Genomic DNA, 23747 nt, shown 5'->3' on the forward strand with positions numbered 1-23747 from the left:
AAGAGATAGCAATCGAGGTGTGCGGTGGGAAGGGCCCAGCAGCCAGAATGCATGAAGCGACGGATGAAGCAGTGATGACAACCGGGCTGTGAGGAGAGGAGGGATGCAGCCAAGAAAGCAATCAGGGCTCGAGGCAAGGGATGCATCAAGGATAGCAATCATGTTGTGAGGCGAGATTCCAAAGGCTAAACGTGAGAGGCTGCAGGGTCGACTCAGAGAGGTCTATGCATGTGAGAGGCTGAAAGCAAGGTCAACTCGGAGCGGTCTATGCATCGGGCGCGCTTGGGGCGACTACCAGTGCCAACCCCTTATCCCGCGACGCGTCCGACAAAGAGAACGTTCCAAGGCGGCAGAGGAGGTTACCAGCCGAAGGATGCAGTAGCAATAACAGGTATAGTTCCGCGGCGGCCGAGAAGACTCACCGCATAGGAATCGGGATGCGAGGCGAGGGATGCGGCGGGAAGGCCCCGACGGCTAAACGGAAGAGGCTGCAGGGCCGCCTCGGAATGGTCCAAGCATCGGACGCGATTGGGACGACTACCAGTGCCAACCCCTTATCCCGCGATGCGTCCGATACACAGATAGTTCCAAGGCGGCCGAGGAGCCTCACCGCATATCAATCGGGGTGCGAGGCGAGGGATGGGGCGGGAAGGCCCCAACGGCTAGACGGAAGAGGCTTCAGGGCCACCTCGGAATGCTCCAAGCATCGGACGCGCTTGGGGCGACTACCAGTGCCAACCCCTTATCCCGCGATGCGTCCGATACACAGATGGTTCCAAGGCGGCCGAGGAGCCTCACCGCATAGCAATCGGGGGTGCGAGGCGAGGGATGGGGCGGGAAGGCCCCAACGGCTAGACGGAAGAGGCTTCAGGGCCGCCTCGGAATGGTCCAAGCATCGGACGCGCTTGGGGCGACTACCAGTGACAACCCCTCATCCCGCGATGCGTCCGATACGAAGATGGTTCCAAGGTGGCCGAGGAGCCTCACCGCATAGCAATCGGGGTGCGAGGTGGGGGATGCGGCGAGATGGCCCCAACGGCTAGACGGAAGAGGCCACAGGGCCGCGTCGGAATAGTCCAAGCATCGGACGCGCTTGGGGCGACTACCAGTGACAACCCCTTATCCCGCGATGCGTCCGATACGAAGATAGTTCCAAGGCGGCCGAGGAGCCTCACCGCATAGCAATCCGGGTGCGAGGTGGGGGATGCGGCGAGATGGCCCCAACGGCTAGACGGAAGAGGCTGCAGGGCCGCCTCGGAATAGTCCAAGCATCGGACGCGCTTGGGGCGACTACCAGTGACAACCCCTTATCCCGCGATGCTTCCGATACGAAGACAGTTCCAAGGCGGCCGAGGAGCCTCACCGCATAGCAATGGGGGTGCGAGGTGAGGGATGCGGCGAGATGGCCCCAACGGCTAGACGGAAGAGGCCACAGGGCCGCCTCGGAATAGTCCAAGCATCGGACGCGCTTGGGGCGACTACCAGTGACAACCCCTTATCCCGCGATGCATCCGATACGAAGATAGTTCCCAGGCGGCCGAGGAGCCTCACCGCATAGCAATCGGGGTGCGAGGCGAGGGATGCGGCGAGATGGCCCCAAAGGGTAGACGGAAGAGGCTGCGGGGCCGCCTCGGAATAGTCCAAGCATCGAACGCGCTTGGGGCGACTACCACTGCCAACCCCTTATCCCGCGATGCGTCCGATACACAGATAGTTCCGAGGCGGCCGAGGAGCTGGGGGATGCGGCGAGATGGCCCCAACGGCTAGACGGAAGAGGCTGCAGGGCCGCCTCGGAATAGTCCAAGCATCGGACGCGCTTGGGGCGACTACCAGTGACAACCCCTTATCCCGCGATGCGTCCGATACACAGATAGTTCCGAGGCGGCCAAGGAGCCTCACCGCATAGCAATCGTGGTGCGAGGTGGGGGATGCAGCGAGATGGCCCCAACGGCTAGACGGAAGAGGCTGCAGGGCCGCCTCGGAATGGTCCAAGCATCGGACGCGCTTGGGGCGACTACCACTGCCAACCCCTTATCCCGCGATGCGTCCGATACACAGATAGTTCCAAGGCGGCCGAGGAGCCTCACCGAATAGCAATCGGGGTGCGAGGCGAGGGATGCGGCGAGAAAGCCCCAACGGCTAGAGGGAAGAGGCTTCAGGTCCGCCTCGGAATGGTCCAAGCATCGGACGCGCTTGGGGCGACTACCAGTGACAACCCCTTATCCCGCGACGCGTCCGATACACAGATAGTTCCAAGGCGGCCGAGGAGCCTCACCGCATAGCAATCGGGGTGCGAGGCGAGGGATGCGGCGAGAAGGACCCAACGGCTAGACGGAAGAGGCTTCAGGGCCGCCTCGGAATGGTCCAAGCATCGGACGCGCTTGGGGCGACTACCAGTGACAACCCCTTATCCCGCGACGCGTCCGATACACAGATAGTTCCAAGGCGGCCGAGGAGCCTCACCGCATAGCAATCGGGGTGCGAGGCGAGGGATGCGGCGAGAAGGACCCAACGGCTAGACGGAAGAGGCTTCAGGTCCGCCTCGGAATGGTCCAAGCATCGGACGCGCTTGGGGCGACTACCAGTGACAACCCCTTATCCCGCGACGCGTCCGATACACAGATAGTTCCAAGGCGGCCGAGGAGCCTCACCGCATAGCAATCGGGGTGCGAGGCGAGGGATGCGGCGAGAAGGACCCAACGGCTAGACGGAAGAGGCTTCAGGGCCGCCTCGGAATGGTCCAAGCATCGGACGCGCTTGGGGCGACTACCAGTGACAACCCCTTATCCCGCGATGCGTCCGATACACAGATAGTTCCAAGGCGGCCGAGGAGCCTCACCGCATAGCAATCGGGGTGCGAGGCGAGGGATGCGGCGAGAAGGACCCAACGGCTAGACGGAAGAGGCTTCAGGGCCGCCTCGGAATGGTCCAAGCATCGGACGCGCTTGGGGCGACTACCAGTGACAACCCCTTATCCCGCGACGCGTCCGATACACAGATAGTTCCAAGGCGGCCGAGGAGCCTCACCGCATAGCAATCGGGGTGCGAGGCGAGGGATGCGGCAAGAAGGACCCAACGGCTAGACGGAAGAGGCTTCAGGGCCGCCTCGGAATGGTCCAAGCATCGGACGCGCTTGGGGCGACTACCAGTGACAACCCCTTATCCCGCGACGCGTCCGATACACAGATAGTTCCAAGGCGGCCGAGGAGCCTCACCGCATAGCAATCGGGGTGCGAGGCGAGGGATGCGGCGAGAAGGACCCAACGGCTAGACGGAAGAGGCTTCAGGTCCGCCTCGGAATGGTCCAAGCATCGGACGCGCTTGGGGCGACTACCAGTGACAACCCCTTATCCCGCGACGCGTCCGATACACAGATAGTTCCAAGGCGGCCGAGGAGCCTCACCGCATAGCAATCGGGGTGCGAGGCGAGGGATGCGGCGAGAAGGACCCAACGGCTAGACGGAAGAGGCTTCAGGGCCGCCTCGGAATGGTCCAAGCATCGGACGCGCTTGGGGCGACTACCAGTGACAACCCCTTATCCCGCGACGCGTCCGATACACAGATAGTTCCAAGGCGGCCGAGGAGCCTCACCGCATAGCAATCGGGGTGCGAGGCGAGGGATGCGGCGAGAAGGACCCAACGGCTAGACGGAAGAGGCTTCAGGGCCGCCTCGGAATGGTCCAAGCATCGGACGCGCTTGGGGCGACTACCAGTGACAACCCCTTATCCCGCGATGCGTCCGATACACAGATAGTTCCAAGGCGGCCGAGGAGCCTCACCGCATAGCAATCGGGGTGCGAGGCGAGGGATGCGGCGAGAAGGACCCAACGGCTAGACGGAAGAGGCTTCAGGGCCGCCTCGGAATGGTCCAAGCATCGGACGCGCTTGGGGCGACTACCAGTGACAACCCCTTATCCCGCGACGCGTCCGATACACAGATAGTTCCAAGGCGGCCGAGGAGCCTCACCGCATAGCAATCGGGGTGCGAGGCGAGGGATGCGGCGAGAAGGACCCAACGGCTAGACGGAAGAGGCTTCAGGGCCGCCTCGGAATGGTCCAAGCATCGGACGCGCTTGGGGCGACTACCAGTGACAACCCCTTATCCCGCGACGCGTCCGATACACAGATAGTTCCAAGGCGGCCGAGGAGCCTCACCGCATAGCAATCGGGGTGCGAGGCGAGGGATGCGGCGAGAAGGACCCAACGGCTAGACGGAAGAGGCTTCAGGGCCGCCTCGGAATGGTCCAAGCATCGGACGCGCTTGGGGCGACTACCAGTGACAACCCCTTATCCCGCGACGCGTCCGATACACAGATAGTTCCAAGGCGGCCGAGGAGCCTCACCGCATAGCAATCGGGGTGCGAGGCGAGGGATGCGGCGAGAAGGACCCAACGGCTAGACGGAAGAGGCTTCAGGGCCGCCTGGGAATGGTCCATGCATCGCACGCGCTTGGGGCGACTACCAGTGACAACCCCTTATCCCGCGACGCGTCCGATACACAGATAGTTCCAAGGCGGCCGAGGAGCCTCACCGCATAGCAATCGGGGTGCGAGGCGAGGGATGCGGCGAGAAGGACCCAACGGCTAGACGGAAGAGGCTTCAGGGCCGCCTCGGAATGGTCCAAGCATCGGACGCGCTTGGGGCGACTACCAGTGACAACCCCTTATCCCGCGACGCGTCCGATACACAGATAGTTCCAAGGCGGCCGAGGAGCCTCACCGCATAGCAATCGGGGTGCGAGTCGAGGGATGCGGCGAGAAGGACCCAACGGCTAGACGGAAGAGGCTTCAGGGCCGCCTCGGAATGGTCCAAGCATCGGACGCGCTTGGGGCGACTACCAGTGACAACCCCTTATCCCGCGATGCGTCTGATACACAGATAGTTCCAAGGCGGCCGAGGAGCCTCACCGCATAGCAATCGGGGTGCGAGGCAAGGGATGCGGCGAGAAGGACCCAACGGCTAGACGGAAGAGGCTTCAGGGCCGCCTCGGAATGGTCCAAGCATCGGACGTGCTTGGGGCGACTACCGTTGCCAACCCCTTATCCCGCGATGCGTCTGATACACAGATAGTTCCGAGGCGGCCGAGGAGCCTCACCGCATAGCAATCGGGTTGCGAGGCAGATTATTGGGAAGGGAACCCCCTGGGATGCGGCTCAAGCAGTGCCCAAAGGGACTGGAATGCGGAATCACATCGAGAGACCCAAATGCTATACGAGGGCTCAAATCGAATTATCGATTTGGCCACGACATGGACGCATCGGAACGACTACCTTTGCCGAACCACTCGCAATTGCATCCATACCGAAACCAATAGACATTTCCGTTAGAGCCCTCGCATAGCATTCGGGAATCTCGCATGCCCCTCTAAATCGACCAATGCTGGCGCTCAACGAAAATCCGAGCGCTACCACCGTTCGAGCGCCAGCATTGGTCGAGTTAGAGGGGCACGGGGGAGAATGCTCCAGTCAACACCTCCCCTATATAAGTTATTTGTCCGATTCTCGCACAACCGTAGTCTGCCTCGTCGAATCAAACAACGGTCCCAGATTCCGACTTCCGTTCCGTAGAGACCCAAAAGCTAGATGGAGGCTCGCAAGAAAGAGAGTCGGCGCATAGCAATCGGGTTTCTCGAACGTTTAGGGACCGAGCTCACTTGCGGATAGGGCAAAATCCGCCAAGCAACCCAAAAGCTAGACGGGGGCTCGAATCGAATCGCCTAGGCGGCCACAACAACGACGTGTTGGATCGACTACCAGTGCCAAACCATTCAGCAAGACTAGTCTGTGTCGAGGCCGGATAGAGATTCTCAGAGAGCGCCCGTATAGCATTTAGGAGACCTGCCGCGTCCCTCACACTCGACAAATGGTGGTGCACGTTTATAAATCCGAGCGATCCCAACCCTTTCAAGCACCAACATCGGTCGAGATAGAGGGGCACGGAGGGGGCTGCGTGAGACAACACAGTCCCCTATATAAGTTATTTGTCCGATTCTCACACATCCGAAGAATGGTCATCAAATCGGACAACAGCCCAAACTTCCGACTTCCGTCCCAGAAAGCCCAAGAGCTATCTAAAACGTTCATGGCCGGAACTCGATCGCGGCTATACCAGTCCGCCAAGCAACCCAAAAGCTAGACTGGAGCTCTAGTCGAATCACCTCTGTGGCCATTGCAAGGACGTGTTGGAGCGACTACCATTGCCGAACCATTCCGCAGGTCGAGTCCATACCAAGGCCGCATAGAGATTCACGATGAGCTCCTGCATAGCAATCAGGAGACTTGCCGTGTCCATCACAATCGATAAATCCTGGTGCAAGATTTTTGCATCCGAGCGCTCCAACCAGTCGAGCACCAGCATCAATCGACATAAACGGGCACGGGGGGAGGATGCTCGAGAACACTACCTCCCCTATATAAGTTATTTGTCCGATTCTCAAGCAGCCGAAGTCTGGTCATCGAATCGGGTCAAAGACCACAACTTCCGACTTTACCCACAATGCAAGTCATCGAATCGAACATCGGCCCCCGAGTCGGACTCCATGCGTATGTCAGGTCATCGGACCCAAATTCCGCCTTCCTGCGCATGGCGGGCCATCAATATCAACTCGGTCATCGGACCCAAACTCCGCCTTTCTGCGCATGGCACGCCTTCAAATCGGTCATCGGACCCAAATTCCGCCTTCCTGTGCATGGCGGGCCATCAACATCAACTCGGTCATCGGACCCAAATTCCGCCTTTCTGCGCATGGCACGCCATCAACTCGGTCATCGGACCCAAATTCCGCCTTCCTGCGCATGGCAGGTCATCGGACACAAATTCAGACCTCGCCAATATGCCTACGTATCGAATCGGTCATCGGACCCAACTTCCGACTTCATCCATACTGTAGGGTCTTTGAGGTTGGCGCGGTGCGCTCAACCCGGGGAGTCGACCCATCGAAGCATACACCTCCCCTATATAAGCTATTTGTCCGATTCCCACACCTGTGTAGTTTGCACCTCTGACCAGGACATCGACCCCAACTTCCGAACTCGACTGCAACGACGGCACCAGCGCCTTGGTGCGCACCTTGCGACGCACAGTCCCAACATTCGCCTTCCTGCACATGGCAGGTCATCGGACCCAAATTCCGACCTCGCGAGTATGCCTACATATCGAATCGGTCATCGGACACAACTTCCGACTTCATCCATACCGTAGGGTCTTTGAGGTTGGCGCGGTGCGCTCAACCCGGGGAGTCGACCCAACGAAGCATACACCTCCCCTATATAAGCTATTTGTCCGATTCCCACACCTGTGTAGTTTGCACCTCCGATCAGGACATCGACCCCAACTTCCGAACTCGCCTGCAACGACCGAACCAGCGCCTTGGTGCGCACCTTGCAACGCACAGTGCCAACATTCGCCTTCCTGCACATGGCAGGTCATCGGACCCAAATTCCGACCTCGCGAGTATGCCTACATATCGAATCGGTCATCGGACCCAACTTCCGACTTCATCCATACCGTAGGGTCTTTGAGGTTGGCGCGGTGCGCTCAACCCGGGGAGTCGACCCAACGAAGCATACACCTCCCCTATATAAGCTATTTGTCCGATTCCCACACCTGTGTAGCTTGCACCTCCGATCAGGACATCGACCCCAACTTCCGAACTCGACTAAAAAGACCGCACCAGCACCTTGGTGTGCACCTTGCAACGCACAGTGCCAACATTCGCCTTCCTGCACATGGCAGGTCATCGGACCCAAATTCCGACCTCATGAGCATACCTACTAATCGAATCGGTCATCGGACCCAACTTCCGACTTCATCCATACCGTAGGGTCTTTGAGGTTGGCGCGGTGCGCTCAACCTGGGGAGTCGACCCATCGAAGCATACACCTCCCCTATATAAGCTATTTGTCCGATTCCGACACCTGTGTAGTTTGCACCTCCGCTCAGGACATCGACCCCAACTTCCGAACTCGCCTGCAACGACCGAACCAGCGCCTTGGTGCGCACCAAAAGTGCGCACTTTTGGAGGGCACTTTTGTGCGCTCCAAAGGTGCGCACTTTTGGAGGGCACTTTTGTGCGCTCCAAAGGTGCGCACTTTTGGAGGGCACTTTTTGGAGGGCACTTTTGTGCGCTCCAAAGGTGCGCACTTTTGGAGGGCACTTTTTGGAGGGCACTTTTCTGCGCTCCAAAGGTGCGCACTTTTGGAGGGCACTTTTTGGAGGGCACTTTTCTGCGCTCCAAAGGTGCGCACTTTTGGAGGGCACTTTTTGGAGGGCACTTTTCTGCGCTCCAAAGGTGCGCACTTTTGGAGGGCACTTTTTGGAGGGCACTTTTCTGCGCTCCAAAGGTGCGCACTTTTGGAGGGCACTTTTGTGCACTCCAAAGGTGCACACTTTTGGAGGGCACTTTTTGGAGGGCACTTTTCTGCACTCCAAAGGTGCGCACTTTTGGAGGGCACTTTTTGGAGGGCACTTTTGTGCGCTCCAAAGGTGCGCACTTTTGGAGGGCACTTTTTGGAGGGCACTTTTGTGCGCTCCAAAGGTGCGCACTTTTGGAGGGCACTTTTGTGCACTCCAAAGGTGCGCACTTTTGGAGGGCACTTTTCCTGCGCTCCAAAGGTGCACACCTAGGTGAGCACCTTCGACCACACCTTGTAGCACACCAAACTCTGACTTTCGACTTCATCCGCAATGCAGGGTCTTTGAGGTTGGCGCAATGCGCACAACCAGGGGAGTCGACCCATCAAACCCAACACCTCCCCTATATAAGCTATTTGTCTGATTCTCATACATGCGTAGCCTGCAGGAGCAATTAGGACATCGACCCCAACTTTCGGCTTCTAAACGAAAACAAGGTCTTTGAGGTTGGTGTAATGCGAACAACTAGGGGAGTCAACCCATCAAACCCAACACCTCCCCTATATAAGCTATTTGTCTGATTCTCATACATGTGTAGTCTACAGGAGCAATTAGGACATCGACCCCAACTTTTGACTTCTTAACGAAAACAAGGTCTTTGAGGTTGACGTAATGCGCACAACCAGGGGAGTCGACCCATCAAACCCAACACCTCCCCTATATAAGCTATTTGTCCGATTCTCATACATGTGTAGCCTACAGGAGCCATTAGGACATTGACCCCAACTTTTGACTTCTTAACGAAAACAAGGTCTTTGAGGTTGGCGTAATGCGCACAACCAAGGGAGTTGACCCATCAAACCCAACACCTCCCCTATATAAGCTATTTGTCTGATTCTCATACATGTGTAGCCTGCAACAACGATTAGGACATCCACCCCAACTTCTGAATTCGTCTGCGTTGACCGCACCAAAGGTGCACGCCTTGGTGCTCACCAAAATCCGACTTCCGACTTCTTCTGCTATGCGGGGTCTTTGAGGTTGGCGCAGTGCGCACAACCAGGGGAGTCAACCCACCGAATGCAACACCTCCCCTATATAAGCTATTTGTCTGATTCTCATACATGCGTAGACTGCAGCAATGATTAGGACATCCACCCCAACTTTTGACTTCTTAAACAAGACAGGGTCTTTGAAGTTGGTGCAGTGCACACAACCAGGGGAGTCGACCCATCAAACGCAACACCTCCCCTATATAAAGCTATTTGTCCGATTCTCATACGTGTAGTCTGCAGCAGCGATTAGGACATCGACCCCAACTTCCGAATTCGTTTGCATTGACCGCACCAAAGGTGCACGCCTTGGTGTGCACCTTGGAGTGCACTTTGGTGCTCACCTCGGTGCACACTTTGGTGTGCACCTCGGTGTGCACCAAAGGTGCGCACCTTGGAGCGCACCAAAGGTGTACACTTTGGAGCGCACCACATAGGGTCTTTGAGAGGTTGGCGCAGTGCGCACACCAAGGTGGGTGTTGAGGTGCGTGCCGAGGTGGGTGGGTGCTAGGGTGCGCTCCATGGTGGGTGCCAGGGTGGGTGCGTGCTAGGGTGGATTCCAAAGAGGGTCATAGGGTGGGTGCCAAGGTGGGTTGGTGATATAGTGGGTTCAAAGGTGGGTACTAGGGTGGGTTCCAAGGTGGGTCACAAGTTGGGTGCCAGGATGCGTGGGTGTTAGGTTGGGTGCCAAGGTGGGCTCCTGCGTGGGTGGGTGCTAGGGTGGGTTTCAAGGTGGACGCGAGGGCGGGTGCCAAGGTGGGTAACAAGTTGGGTGTTAGGATGGGTGAGTGCTAGAGTGGGTGCCAAGGTGGGTGGGTGCTAAGGTGGATGCCAAGGTGGTTCACAGGGTGGGTGGGTTCTAGGGTGAGTTCCAAGGTGGGTCACAGGTTTAGTGCTAGGGTGCGTGTCAAGGCGGGTGTCGAGGTGCCTGGGTGCTAGGGTGTGGATGCCAATGTGGGTCATAGGGTGGGTACTAGGGTGGGCTGCAATGTGGGTGCCAAGGTGGGTAACATGCTCGGTTGGTTCTAAATTGGGTGTCAGGGTGGGTGTGCACCCACCTTGCCCGAGGTGGGTGCCAAGGTGCCAGTGTGGGTGGGTGCTAAGGTGGATGCCAAGGTGGGTGAGAAGGTGGGTGATAGGTTGAGTGGTAGGATGGGTGGGTGCCAAGATGGGTCACAGGGTGGGTGCAAGGGTGGGTAGGTGCTAGGGTTGGTGTCAGGGTGGGTGGGTGCTAGGTTGGGTTCCAAGGTGGGTGCGAGGGTGAGTGTCAAGGTGGGTCACAGGTTAGGTGCTAGGATGGGTGAGTGCTAGGGTGCAAAGGTGCCAGGGTGGGTGCTAGGATGGGTCGATGCTAGGGTGAGTGGCAAGGTGGGTCCACAAGTGTCAAGGTGGGTGCCGAGGTGGGTGCCAACTTGGGTTCCAAGGTGGGTGCCAAGTGGGCGACTGCTATGGTGGATGCCAAGGTGGGTCACGGGGTGGGTGCCAAGTTGCTAGGTTGTGTTCCAAGGTGGGTGCCAACGTGGCTGCTAGGGTGCGTGGGTTAAAGGGTGTGTCACAACGTGGGTGCCAGGATGGGTGCGCACCCACACTGGCCAAGACGGGTGCAAGGTTGGGTTCCAAGCCCGGTCACAGGCTGGGTGCTAGGATGGGTGGGTGCCAAGGTGGGCACCAGGGTGGGTGCACCCACCCGGGCCAAGGTGGGTCACGGGGTGGGTCCTAGGGTGGGTAACAGGGTGGGTACTAAGGTGCGTGCCAAGGTGGGTCATGGGGTGGGTGCCAAGGTGGGCACCAGGGTGGGTGTGCACCAACCCTAGCCAGGGTAGGTCACGGGGTGGTTGTCGGGGTGGGCGTCAAGGAGCCAAGGTGGGTGGCAAGTAGCCAAGTTGCGTGCCAAGGTGGGTGTCGGGGTGGGTGCCAAGGATCCAAGGTGGGTGCCAAGGAACCAAGGTGGGTGTCTGGGTGGGTGCCGAGGTGGGAGCCAGGGTGGGTCCCAAGGTGAGTGCAAAGGTGGGTGCCAGGGTCAAGGTGAGTGCCAATGTGGGTTCCAAGGTGCCAGGGTCAGGGTGAGTGCCAATGTGGGTTCAAAGGTGCTAAGTTGGGTGCGAGGTTGGGTGCGAGGGTGGGTGGGTGCCAAGGTGTGCTAGGTGGAAGCCCGGGTGGGTCGGCATCCCATGGGTGTCGAGTTGGGTGCCTGATGGGTGCTTCTTGTCAAGTTTTAGTCGTCGGGACTCATTTCGAGCCTTAGAGGTCGTTTCTTGTCCGGTTGCCCTGTCTTCGACCTGGGAACCCAATTTTGGTCCTCGGGTCCCATTTTTTTTTGTCTCGCATCCCACTTTTGGCCTGTGGCCTTTTCGGGGTCGATTCTCGTTTTGGGCATCAGAGCATGTTTCTTCTCCTAAAACCCAATATTTGTTTATTAAGTCTCGGAACACATTTTTGTTCTCGTGGACCCATCATGGGTCTTGGAACGCATTTGTGGTCCTTGGGTCCCATTTTGCATCCCGAAACTTGTGTTTTGGTGCTTGATCCCTATTTTGGGTGCCCACCTTGCACCAAGTGCGCACCCGGGGCAAACCGAGCGCCTTGGTGCACCGGGGCAAGATCGAGCGTGCACCCGAGGCGCCCCGAACATGCACCAAGGTGCACTCGGCCCACATGTGAGCGCAGGTCGTTGCGCCCGAGGTGGTGTGTGGGCACCGCGTTGCAGACGGGACACTGCACGCACACGACGCCCCGTCCAGGTGCACGCACGTAGGCCGGGCCGGGTGCACACCCGACGCCCTAGCAAGGTGCGCGCACCCGGGCAGGGCTCACACTTGGCGAACGGGGCGCACTTCGCGAGGGAGGGTGTGCACCTCGACGGGGGTGGGTGGCCGGGGTGGATTCGCACGTGGGTCGCGGTTTGCTAAGTACACACTGCGACAAGCTCATAACGGGTGCGATCATACCAGCGTTAGTGCACCGGATCCCATCAGAACTCCGCAGTTAAGCGCGCTTGGGCCGGAGTAGTACTAGGATGGGTGACCTCCCGGGAAGTCCCGGTGTTGCACCCTTTCTTAGTTTTTCGCCGGGCGTCGCAATGCTATTTGAATAAACCTTTTGCCCGTTTGCGTTCTCGTCGGGGCCGGGCCGGGCCGGGGTGCGCTGCCCGCACTACCGCGCGCGCGGGGGGCGACACCGAGCGCGCACCCGAGGCGCCCCGAGCACACAGGCCACGGTGCAACCCGGGCGTTGTGCGCGCACCCCGGTGCGCCCGAGGTGCTGCGCGCGCACCCAGGTGAAATCGGTGTGCACCTCGGCCAGTGCGCGCTCGGTCGAGTCGCGCACGTTGGCCAAGGTGCACGGTGATGTTTCTTACTCTAAGGTTCCGCACCAGACGCCCGGGACAGGTGAGCGAAGCTGGGCGGGGCCGGGTGCGCGGCCGGGGCAGGTGCACGCAGCTGGAGAGAGCTTTGGAGCACACCAGAGGTGCGCACCTTGGAGCACACTTCGGAGCGCACCAATGATGCGCTCCATTCAAAAGTTTCCTGAAAAGGCAAAAAAAGTTGAGATTATAGAATTTCCCACTTGAGAGATTGTAAAAAAAAAAAATTTAAAATGAAGGAAACGCGGGTGCCAAGGTGTGCGCGCCCGGGTGCGCAGCCCAGCCAAGGTGTGCGCACCAAGGCGCCCACCCTGGCGAAGGTGCACGCAAGGTGCGCACCCGAGGCAAACCGGACAATTAACCCAACTTTCGACTTCGCGCGCACCTGCGCACCTTGGAGCGCACTTCGGAGCGCTCCTTGTTGCGCACCAATCTTGGGCACCTCGGAGTGCACCATGGCGCCCACCAAGGTGCGCACCCGGGGCAAACCGAGCTCCGACTTCGTGCGCACCTTGGAGCGCACGAAAGGTGCGCACCATGGCGCCCACCAAGGTGCGCAGCCCAGCCAAGGCGTGCGCATCAAGGTGCGCACCCTGGCGAAGGTGCGCACCCGGGGCAAACCGAGCTCCGACTTCGTGCGCACCTTGGAGCGCACAAAGGGTGCGCAACCCAGCCAAGGTGTGCGCACCCCGGGCAAACCGAGCTCCGAATCGTGCGCACCTTGGAGCACACTTCGGAGCCCTCCTTGGTGCGCACCGATGTTGCGCACCTCGGAGCGCACCCGGGGAAAACAATGCAATTAACCCGACTTTCGACTTCGTGGGCACCTCGGAGCGCTCTCGGGTTCGCACCTCGGAGCACACCGAGGTGCGCACCTTTGATGCGCTGCCTTCACCAATTTCCAGAAAAGGCAAGAAAACATTGAGAAGGTGTGCGCACCGAGGTGCCCACCCTGGCGAAGGTGCACGCGAGGTGCGCACCCGGGGCAAACCGGGCTCCGACTTCGTGCACGCCATGCTGCGCACCTTGGAGGGCCATGGTGCGCACCTTGGAGCACACTTCGGAGCGCTCAATGGTGCCCAACCCAGCCAAGGTGCCCACCGCGGCGAAGGTGCACGCGAGGTGCGCACCCGGGGCAAACCGGGCTCCGACTTCGTGCACGCCGCACCTTGGAGCACACTTCGGAGCGCTCCTTGGTGCGCACCAGGGCGCGCAACCCAGCCGAGGTGCCCACCCCGGCGAAGGTGCACGCGGGGTGCGCACCCGAGGCAAACCGGGCTCCGACTTCGTGCACGCCATGGTGCCCACCGCGGCGAAGGTGCACGCGAGGTGCGCACCCGGGGCAAACCGGGCTCCGACTTCGTGCACGCCGCACCTTGGAGCACACTTCGGAGCGCTCCTTGGTGCGCACCAGGGCGCGCAACCCAGCCGAGGTGCCCACCCCGGCGAAGGTGCACGCGAGGTGCGCACCCGGGGCAAACCGGGCTCCGACTTCGTGCACGCCATGGTGCCCACCGCGGCGAAGGTGCACGCGAGGTGCGCACCCGGGGCAAACCGGGCTCCGACTTCGTGCACGCCGCACCTTGGAGCACACTTCGGAGCGCTCCTTGGTGCGCACCATGGTGCCCACCAGGGCGCGCAACCCCGCCGAAGGTGCACGCGAGGTGCGCACCCGGGGCAAACCGGGCTCCGACTTCGTGCACGCCGCACCTTGGAGCACACTTCGGAGCGCTCCTTGGTGCGCACCAGGGCGCGCAACCCCGCCGAAGGTGCACGCGAGGTGCGCACCCGGGGCAAACCGGGCTCCGACTTCGTGCACGCCATGGTGCGCACCAGGGTGCCCACCGCGGCGAAGGTGCGCACCCAGGGCAAACCGGGCTCCGACTTCGTGCACGCCGCACCTTGGAGCACACTTCGGAGCGCTCCTTGGTGCGCACCAGGGCGCGCAACCCAGCCGAGGTGCCCACCCCGGCGAAGGTGCACGCGAGGTGCGCACCCGGGGCAAACCGGGCTCCGACTTCGTGCACGCCATGGTGCCCACCGCGGCGAAGGTGCGCACCCGGGGCAAACCGGGCTAGGACTTCGTGCACGCCGCACCTTGGAGCACACTTCGGAGCGCTCCTTGGTGCGCACCATGGTGCCCACCAGGCCGCGCAACCCAGCCAAGGTGTGCGCACCAAGGTGCACGCGAGGTGCGCACCCGGGGCAAACCGGGGTCCGGCTTCGTGCACGCCGCACCTTGGAGCACACATCGGGGCGCTCCCGGGTTCGCACCGGCGTTGCGCACCGTGGTGGGCACCTCGGAGCGCACCGTGGTGGGCACCTCGGAGCACACCAAGGTGGGCAGCGAGGTGCGCACCTTTGATGCGATGCCTTCACTAATTTCCATAAAAGGCAAAAGAAAACGAGATTTTAAAATTTCCGTTTTGAAAGATAGTGAGAAAAAGGGAATGCTGGTGCCATCTTGAGCCCGCCCTGGTGCGCAGCCCAGCCAAGGTGTGCGCACCAAGGTGCCCACCCTGGCGAAGGTGCGCGCCCGGGCAATTAACCCAACTTCCAACTTCGCGCGCGCCAGGGTGGGAGCGCACCCAACAACCGGGCCTGGGAAGAGCCAATGCGAGAAACCCCACCAAACGCTCTGACAAAAAAAGAGGGGGCGCTCCAGTAACCCCGCTTCGGAGCGCACCCTGGGCAAACCCAGCCAGGGTGCCCACCCCGGCCAAGGTGCAGGCGAGGTGCGCACCCGGGGCAAACCGGGCTCCGACAACGTGCACGCCGCACCTTGGAGCACACTTCGTAGCGCTCCCGGGTGCGCACCTCAGAGCACACCAAGGTGGGCAGCGAGGTGCGCACCTTTGATGCGCTGCCTTCACTAATTTCCAGAAAAGGCAAAAAAAAGAGGAGATTTTAAAATTTCCGTTTTGAAAGATAGTGAAAAAAACGGAACGCGGGTGCCATCTTGAGCCCGCCCTGGTGCACAGCCCAGGTAAGGTGCCCACCCTGGCAAAGGTGCGCACCCGGGCAATTAACCCTACTTCCGACTTCGTGCGCGCCAGGGTGGCAACCGGGCCTGGGAAGAGCCAATGCGAGAAACCCCACCAAACGCTCCGACAAAAAAAGAGGCGGCGCTCCAATAACCCCGCTTCGGAGCGCAGCCGGGGCAAACCCAGCCAAGGTGCCCACCCCGACGAAGGTGCACGCGAGGTGCGCACCCGGGGCAAACCGGGCTCCGACAACGTGCACGCAGCACCTTGGAGCACACTTCGAAGCACTCCCGGGTGCCCACCGGCGTTGCGCACCGTGGTGGGCAGCGAGGTGCGCACCTTTGATGCGCTGCCTTCACTAATTTCCAGAAAAGGCAAAAAAAAATGAGATTTTAAAATTTCCGTTTTGAAAGATAGTGAAAAAAACGGAACGCGGGTGCCATCTTGAGCCCGCCCTGGTGCGCAGCCCAGGCAAGGCATGCGCACCAAGGTGCCCACCCGCGGTGCACGCCCGGGGCAAACCGGGCTCCGACTTCGTGCAGGCCGCACCTTGGAGCACACTTCGGAGCGCTCCTTGGTGCGCACCATGGTGCCCACCAGGGCGCACCCGGGGCAAACCGGGCTCCGACTTCGTGCACGCCGCACCTTGGAGCACACATCGGAGCGCTCCCAGGTTCGCACCAGCGTTGCGCACCTTTGATGCGCTGCCTTCACTAATTTCCAGAAAAGGCAAAAAAAAACGATATTTTAAAATTTCCGTTCTGAAAGATAGTGAAAAAAACGGAACGCGGGTGCCATCTTGAGCCCTTCCTGGTGCGCAGCCCAGGCAAGTTGTGCGCACCAAGGTGCCCACCCTGGCGGAGGTGCGCGCCCGGGGCAAACCGGGCTCCGACTTCGTGCACTGCATGGTGCCCACCAAGGCGCGCAACCCAGCCAAGGTGCCCACCGCAGCGAAGGTGCACGCGAGGTGCGCACCCGAGGTGCACACCCGGGGCAAACCGAGCTCCGACTTCGTGCACGCCGCACCTTGGAGCACACTTCAGAGCGCTCCTTGGTGCGCACCAGGGCGCGCAACCCAGCCAAGGTGCTCACCCCGGCGAAGGTGCACGCGAGGTGCGCACCCGGGGCAAGCCGGGCTCGGACTTCGTGCACGCCGCACCTTGGAGCACACATCGGAGCGCTCCCGGGTTCGCACCAGCATTGCGCACCTTTGATGCGCTGCCTTCACTAATTTCCAGAAAAGGCAAAAAAAAAAAAAAAACGAGATTTTAAAATTTCCGTTTTGAAAGATAGTGAAAAAAACGGAACGCGGGTGCCATCTTGAGCCCGCCCTGGTGTGCAGCCCAGGCAAGTTGTGCGCACCAAGGCACCCACCCTGGCCAAGGTGGGTCACGGGGTGGGTCCTAGGGTGGGTAACGGGGTGGGTACTAAGGTGCGTGCCAAGGTGGGTCATGGGGTGGGTGCCAAGGTGGGCACCAGGGTGGGTGTGCACCAACCCTAGCCAGGGTAGGTCACGGGGTGGTTGTCGGGGTGGGCGTCAAGGAGCCAAGGTGGGTGGCAAGTAGCCAAGTTGCGTGCCAAGGTGGGTGTCGGGGTGGGTGCCAAGGATCCAAGGTGGGTGCCAAGGAACCAAGGTGGGTGTCTGGGTGGGTGCCGAGGTGGGAGCCAGGGTGGGTCCCAAGGTGAGTGCAAAGGTGGGTGCCAGGGTCAAGGTGAGTGCCAATGTGGGTTCCAAGGTGCCAGGGTCAGGGTGAGTGCCAATGTGGGTTCAAAGGTGCTAAGTTGGGTGCGAGGTTGGGTGCGAGGGTGGGTGGGTGCCAAGGTGTGCTAGGTGGAAGCCCGGGTGGGTCGGCATCCCATGGGTGTCGAGTTGGGTGCCTGATGGGTGCTTCTTGTCAAGTTTTAGTCGTCGGGACTCATTTCGAGCCTTAGAGGTCGTTTCTTGTCCGGTTGCCCTGTCTTCGACCTGGGAACCCAATTTTGGTCCTCGGGTCCCATTTTTTTTTGTCTCGCATCCCACTTTTGGCCTGTGGCCTTTTCGGGGTCGATTCTCGTTTTGGGCATCAGAGCATGTTTCTTCTCCTAAAACCCAATATTTGTTTATTAAGTCTCGGAACACATTTTTGTTCTCGTGGACCCATCATGGGTCTTGGAACGCATTTGTGGTCCTTGGGTCCCATTTTGCATCCCGAAACTTGTGTTTTGGTGCTTGATCCCTATTTTGGGTGCCCACCTTGCACCAAGTGCGCACCCGGGGCAAACCGAGCGCCTTGGTGCACCGGGGCAAGATCGAGCGTGCACCCGAGGCGCCCCGAACATGCACCAAGGTGCACTCGGCCCACATGTGAGCGCAGGTCGTTGCGCCCGAGGTGGTGTGTGGGCACCGCGTTGCAGACGGGACACTGCACGCACACGACGCCCCGTCCAGGTGCACGCACGTAGGCCGGGCCGGGTGCACACCCGACGCCCTAGCAAGGTGCGCGCACCCGGGCAGGGCTCACACTTGGCGAACGGGGCGCACTTCGCGAGGGAGGGTGTGCACCTCGACGGGGGTGGGTGGCCGGGGTGGATTCGCACGTGGGTCGCGGTTTGCTAAGTACACACTGCGACAAGCTCATAACGGGTGCGATCATACCAGCGTTAGTGCACCGGATCCCATCAGAACTCCGCAGTTAAGCGCGCTTGGGCCGGAGTAGTACTGGGATGGGTGACCTCCCGGGAAGTCCCGGTGTTGCACCCTTTCTTAGTTTTTCGCCGGGCGTCGCAATGCTATTTGAATAAACCTTTTGCCCGTTTGCGTTCTCGTCGGGGCCGGGCCGGGCCGGGGTGCGCTGCCCGCACTACCGCGCGCGCGGGGGCGACACCGAGCGCGCACCCGAGGCGCCCCGAGCACACAGGCCACGGTGCAACCCGGGCGTTGTGCGCGCACCCCGGTGCGCCCGAGGTGCTGCGCGCGCACCCAGGTGAAATCGGTGTGCACCTCGGCCAGTGCGCGCTCGGTCGAGTCGCGCACGTTGGCCAAGGTGCACGGTGATGTTTCTTACTCTAAGGTTCCGCACCAGACGCCCGGGACAGGTGAGCGAAGCTGGGCGGGGCCGGGTGCGCGGCCGGGGCAGGTGCACGCAGCTGGAGAGAGCTTTGGAGCACACCAGAGGTGCGCACCTTGGAGCACACTTCGGAGCGCACCAATGATGCGCTCCATTCAAAAGTTTCCTGAAAAGGCAAAAAAAGTTGAGATTATAGAATTTCCCACTTGAGAGATTGTAAAAAAAAAAAATTTAAAATGAAGGAAACGCGGGTGCCAAGGTGTGCGCGCCCGGGTGCGCAGCCCAGCCAAGGTGTGCGCACCAAGGCGCCCACCCTGGCGAAGGTGCACGCAAGGTGCGCACCCGAGGCAAACCGGACAATTAACCCAACTTTCGACTTCGCGCGCACCTGCGCACCTTGGAGCGCACTTCGGAGCGCTCCTTGGTGCGCACCAATCTTGGGCACCTCGGAGTGCACCATGGCGCCCACCAAGGTGCGCACCCGGGGCAAACCGAGCTCCGACTTCGTGCGCACCTTGGAGCGCACGAAAGGTGCGCACCATGGCGCCCACCAAGGTGCGCAGCCCAGCCAAGGCGTGCGCATCAAGGTGCGCACCCTGGCGAAGGTGCGCACCCGGGGCAAACCGAGCTCCGACTTCGTGCGCACCTTGGAGCGCACAAAGGGTGCGCAACCCAGCCAAGGTGTGCGCACCCCGGGCAAACCGAGCTCCGAATCGTGCGCACCTTGGAGCACACTTCGGAGCCCTCCTTGGTGCGCACCGATGTTGCGCACCTCGGAGCGCACCCGGGGAAAACAATGCAATTAACCCGACTTTCGACTTCGTGGGCACCTCGGAGCGCTCTCGGGTTCGCACCTCGGAGCACACCGAGGTGCGCACCTTTGATGCGCTGCCTTCACCAATTTCCAGAAAAGGCAAGAAAACATTGAGAAGGTGTGCGCACCGAGGTGCCCACCCTGGCGAAGGTGCACGCGAGGTGCGCACCCGGGGCAAACCGGGCTCCGACTTCGTGCACGCCATGCTGCGCACCTTGGAGGGCCATGGTGCGCACCTTGGAGCACACTTCGGAGCGCTCAATGGTGCCCAACCCAGCCAAGGTGCCCACCGCGGCGAAGGTGCACGCGAGGTGCGCACCCGGGGCAAACCGGGCTCCGACTTCGTGCACGCCGCACCTTGGAGCACACTTCGGAGCGCTCCTTGGTGCGCACCAGGGCGCGCAACCCAGCCGAGGTGCCCACCCCGGCGAAGGTGCACGCGGGGTGCGCACCCGGGGCAAACCGGGCTCCGACTTCGTGCACGCCATGGTGCCCACCGCGGCGAAGGTGCACGCGAGGTGCGCACCCGGGGCAAACCGGGCTCCGACTTCGTGCACGCCGCACCTTGGAGCACACTTCGGAGCGCTCCTTGGTGCGCACCAGGGCGCGCAACCCAGCCGAGGTGCCCACCCCGGCGAAGGTGCACGCGAGGTGCGCACCCGGGGCAAACCGGGCTCCGACTTCGTGCACGCCATGGTGCCCACCGCGGCGAAGGTGCACGCGAGGTGCGCACCCGGGGCAAACCGGGCTCCGACTTCGTGCACGCCGCACCTTGGAGCACACTTCGGAGCGCTCCTTGGTGCGCACCATGGTGCCCACCAGGGCGCGCAACCCCGCCGAAGGTGCACGCGAGGTGCGCACCCGGGGCAAACCGGGCTCCGACTTCGTGCACGCCGCACCTTGGAGCACACTTCGGAGCGCTCCTTGGTGCGCACCAGGGCGCGCAACCCCGCCGAAGGTGCACGCGAGGTGCGCACCCGGGGCAAACCGGGCTCCGACTTCGTGCACGCCATGGTGCGCACCAGGGTGCCCACCGCGGCGAAGGTGCGCACCCGGGGCAAACCGGGCTCCGACTTCGTGCACGCCGCACCTTGGAGCACACTTCGGAGCGCTCCTTGGTGCGCACCAGGGCGCGCAACCCAGCCGAGGTGCCCACCCCGGCGAAGGTGCACGCGAGGTGCGCACCCGGGGCAAACCGGGCTCCGACTTCGTGCACGCCATGGTGCCCACCGCGGCGAAGGTGCGCACCCGGGGCAAACCGGGCTAGGACTTCGTGCACGCCGCACCTTGGAGCACACTTTGGAGCGCTCCTTGGTGCGCACCATGGTGCCCACCAGGCCGCGCAACCCAGCCAAGGTGTGCGCACCAAGGTGCACGCGAGGTGCGCACCCGGGGCAAACCGGGGTCCGGCTTCGTGCACGCCGCACCTTGGAGCACACATCGGGGCGCTCCCGGGTTCGCACCGGCGTTGCGCACCGTGGTGGGCACCTCGGAGCGCACCGTGGTGGGCACCTCGGAGCACACCAAGGTGGGCAGCGAGGTGCGCACCTTTGATGCGATGCCTTCACTAATTTCCATAAAAGGCAAAAAAAAACGAGATTTTAAAATTTCCGTTTTGAAAGATAGTGAGAAAAAGGGAATGCTGGTGCCATCTTGAGCCCGCCCTGGTGCGCAGCCCAGCCAAGGTGTGCGCACCAAGGTGCCCACCCGGCGAAGGTGCGCGCCCGGGCAATTAACCCAACTTCCAACTTCGCGCGCGCCAGGGTGGGAGCGCACCCAACAACCGGGCCTGGGAAGAGCCAATGCGAGAAACCCCACCAAACGCTCTGACAAAAAAAGAGGGGGCGCTCCAGTAACCCCGCTTCGGAGCGCACCCTGGGCAAACCCAGCCAGGGTGCCCACCCCGGCCAAGGTGCAGGCGAGGTGCGCACCCGGGGCAAACCGGGCTCCGACAACGTGCACGCCGCACCTTGGAGCACACTTCGTAGCGCTCCCGGGTGCGCACCTCAGAGCACACCAAGGTGGGCAGCGAGGTGCGCACCTTTGATGCGCTGCCTTCACTAATTTCCAGAAAAGGCAAAAAAAAGAGGAGATTTTAAAATTTCCGTTTTGAAAGATAGTGAAAAAAACGGAACGCGGGTGCCATCTTGAGCCCGCCCTGGTGCACAGCCCAGGTAAGGTGCCCACCCTGGCAAAGGTGCGCACCCGGGCAATTAACCCTACTTCCGACTTCGTGCGCGCCAGGGTGGCAACCGGGCCTGGGAAGAGCCAATGCGAGAAACCCCACCAAACGCTCCGACAAAAAAAGAGGCGGCGCTCCAATAACCCCGCTTCGGAGCGCAGCCGGGGCAAACCCAGCCAAGGTGCCCACCCCGACGAAGGTGCACGCGAGGTGCGCACCCGGGGCAAACCGGGCTCCGACAACGTGCACGCAGCACCTTGGAGCACACTTCGAAGCACTCCCGGGTGCCCACCGGCGTTGCGCACCGTGGTGGGCAGCGAGGTGCGCACCTTTGATGCGCTGCCTTCACTAATTTCCAGAAAAGGCAAAAAAAAATGAGATTTTAAAATTTCCGTTTTGAAAGATAGTGAAAAAAACGGAACGCGGGTGCCATCTTGAGCCCGCCCTGGTGCGCAGCCCAGGCAAGGCATGCGCACCAAGGTGCCCACCCGCGGTGCACGCCCGGGGCAAACCGGGCTCCGACTTCGTGCAGGCCGCACCTTGGAGCACACTTCGGAGCGCTCCTTGGTGCGCACCATGGTGCCCACCAGGGCGCACCCGGGGCAAACCGGGCTCCGACTTCGTGCACGCCGCACCTTGGAGCACACATCGGAGCGCTCCCAGGTTCGCACCAGCGTTGCGCACCTTTGATGCGCTGCCTTCACTAATTTCCAGAAAAGGCAAAAAAAAACGATATTTTAAAATTTCCGTTCTGAAAGATAGTGAAAAAAACGGAACGCGGGTGCCATCTTGAGCCCTTCCTGGTGCGCAGCCCAGGCAAGTTGTGCGCACCAAGGTGCCCACCCTGGCGGAGGTGCGCGCCCGGGGCAAACCGGGCTCCGACTTCGTGCACTGCATGGTGCCCACCAAGGCGCGCAACCCAGCCAAGGTGCCCACCGCAGCGAAGGTGCACGCGAGGTGCGCACCCGAGGTGCACACCCGGGGCAAACCGAGCTCCGACTTCGTGCACGCCGCACCTTGGAGCACACTTCAGAGCGCTCCTTGGTGCGCACCAGGGCGCGCAACCCAGCCAAGGTGCTCACCCCGGCGAAGGTGCACGCGAGGTGCGCACCCGGGGCAAGCCGGGCTCGGACTTCGTGCACGCCGCACCTTGGAGCACACATCGGAGCGCTCCCGGGTTCGCACCAGCATTGCGCACCTTTGATGCGCTGCCTTCACTAATTTCCAGAAAAGGCAAAAAAAAAAAAAAAACGAGATTTTAAAATTTCCGTTTTGAAAGATAGTGAAAAAAACGGAACGCGGGTGCCATCTTGAGCCCGCCCTGGTGTGCAGCCCAGGCAAGTTGTGCGCACCAAGGCACCCACCCTGGCCAAGGTGGGTCACGGGGTGGGTCCTAGGGTGGGTAACGGGGTGGGTACTAAGGTGCGTGCCAAGGTGGGTCATGGGGTGGGTGCCAAGGTGGGCACCAGGGTGGGTGTGCACCAACCCTAGCCAGGGTAGGTCACGGGGTGGTTGTCGGGGTGGGCGTCAAGGAGCCAAGGTGGGTGGCAAGTAGCCAAGTTGCGTGCCAAGGTGGGTGTCGGGGTGGGTGCCAAGGATCCAAGGTGGGTGCCAAGGAACCAAGGTGGGTGTCTGGGTGGGTGCCGAGGTGGGAGCCAGGGTGGGTCCCAAGGTGAGTGCAAAGGTGGGTGCCAGGGTCAAGGTGAGTGCCAATGTGGGTTCCAAGGTGCCAGGGTCAGGGTGAGTGCCAATGTGGGTTCAAAGGTGCTAAGTTGGGTGCGAGGTTGGGTGCGAGGGTGGGTGGGTGCCAAGGTGTGCTAGGTGGAAGCCCGGGTGGGTCGGCATCCCATGGGTGTCGAGTTGGGTGCCTGATGGGTGCTTCTTGTCAAGTTTTAGTCGTCGGGACTCATTTCGAGCCTTAGAGGTCGTTTCTTGTCCGGTTGCCCTGTCTT

At 61.2% G+C, this 23747-nt stretch overlaps 2 non-coding genes across 2 annotated transcripts; both read left to right on the forward strand.

The window, feature by feature from the left end:
- The first annotated feature begins 12338 nt into the window (after nt 1-12338).
- On the forward strand, nt 12339-12457 carry LOC131861729 (5S ribosomal RNA). The gene has a single exon (XR_009360762.1). It is a non-coding gene; the product is annotated as a 5S ribosomal RNA (ribosomal RNA).
- Nucleotides 12458-18373: 5916 nt separating this feature from the next.
- LOC131861623 (5S ribosomal RNA) lies at nt 18374-18492 on the forward strand. Its single transcript, XR_009360657.1, has one exon. It is a non-coding gene; the product is annotated as a 5S ribosomal RNA (ribosomal RNA).
- Nucleotides 18493-23747: the final 5255 nt, after the last annotated feature.

Source organism: Cryptomeria japonica, unplaced genomic scaffold (assembly GCF_030272615.1).
Source record: "Cryptomeria japonica unplaced genomic scaffold, Sugi_1.0 HiC_scaffold_32, whole genome shotgun sequence".
NCBI classification, from domain to species: Eukaryota; Viridiplantae; Streptophyta; class Pinopsida; order Cupressales; family Cupressaceae; genus Cryptomeria; species Cryptomeria japonica.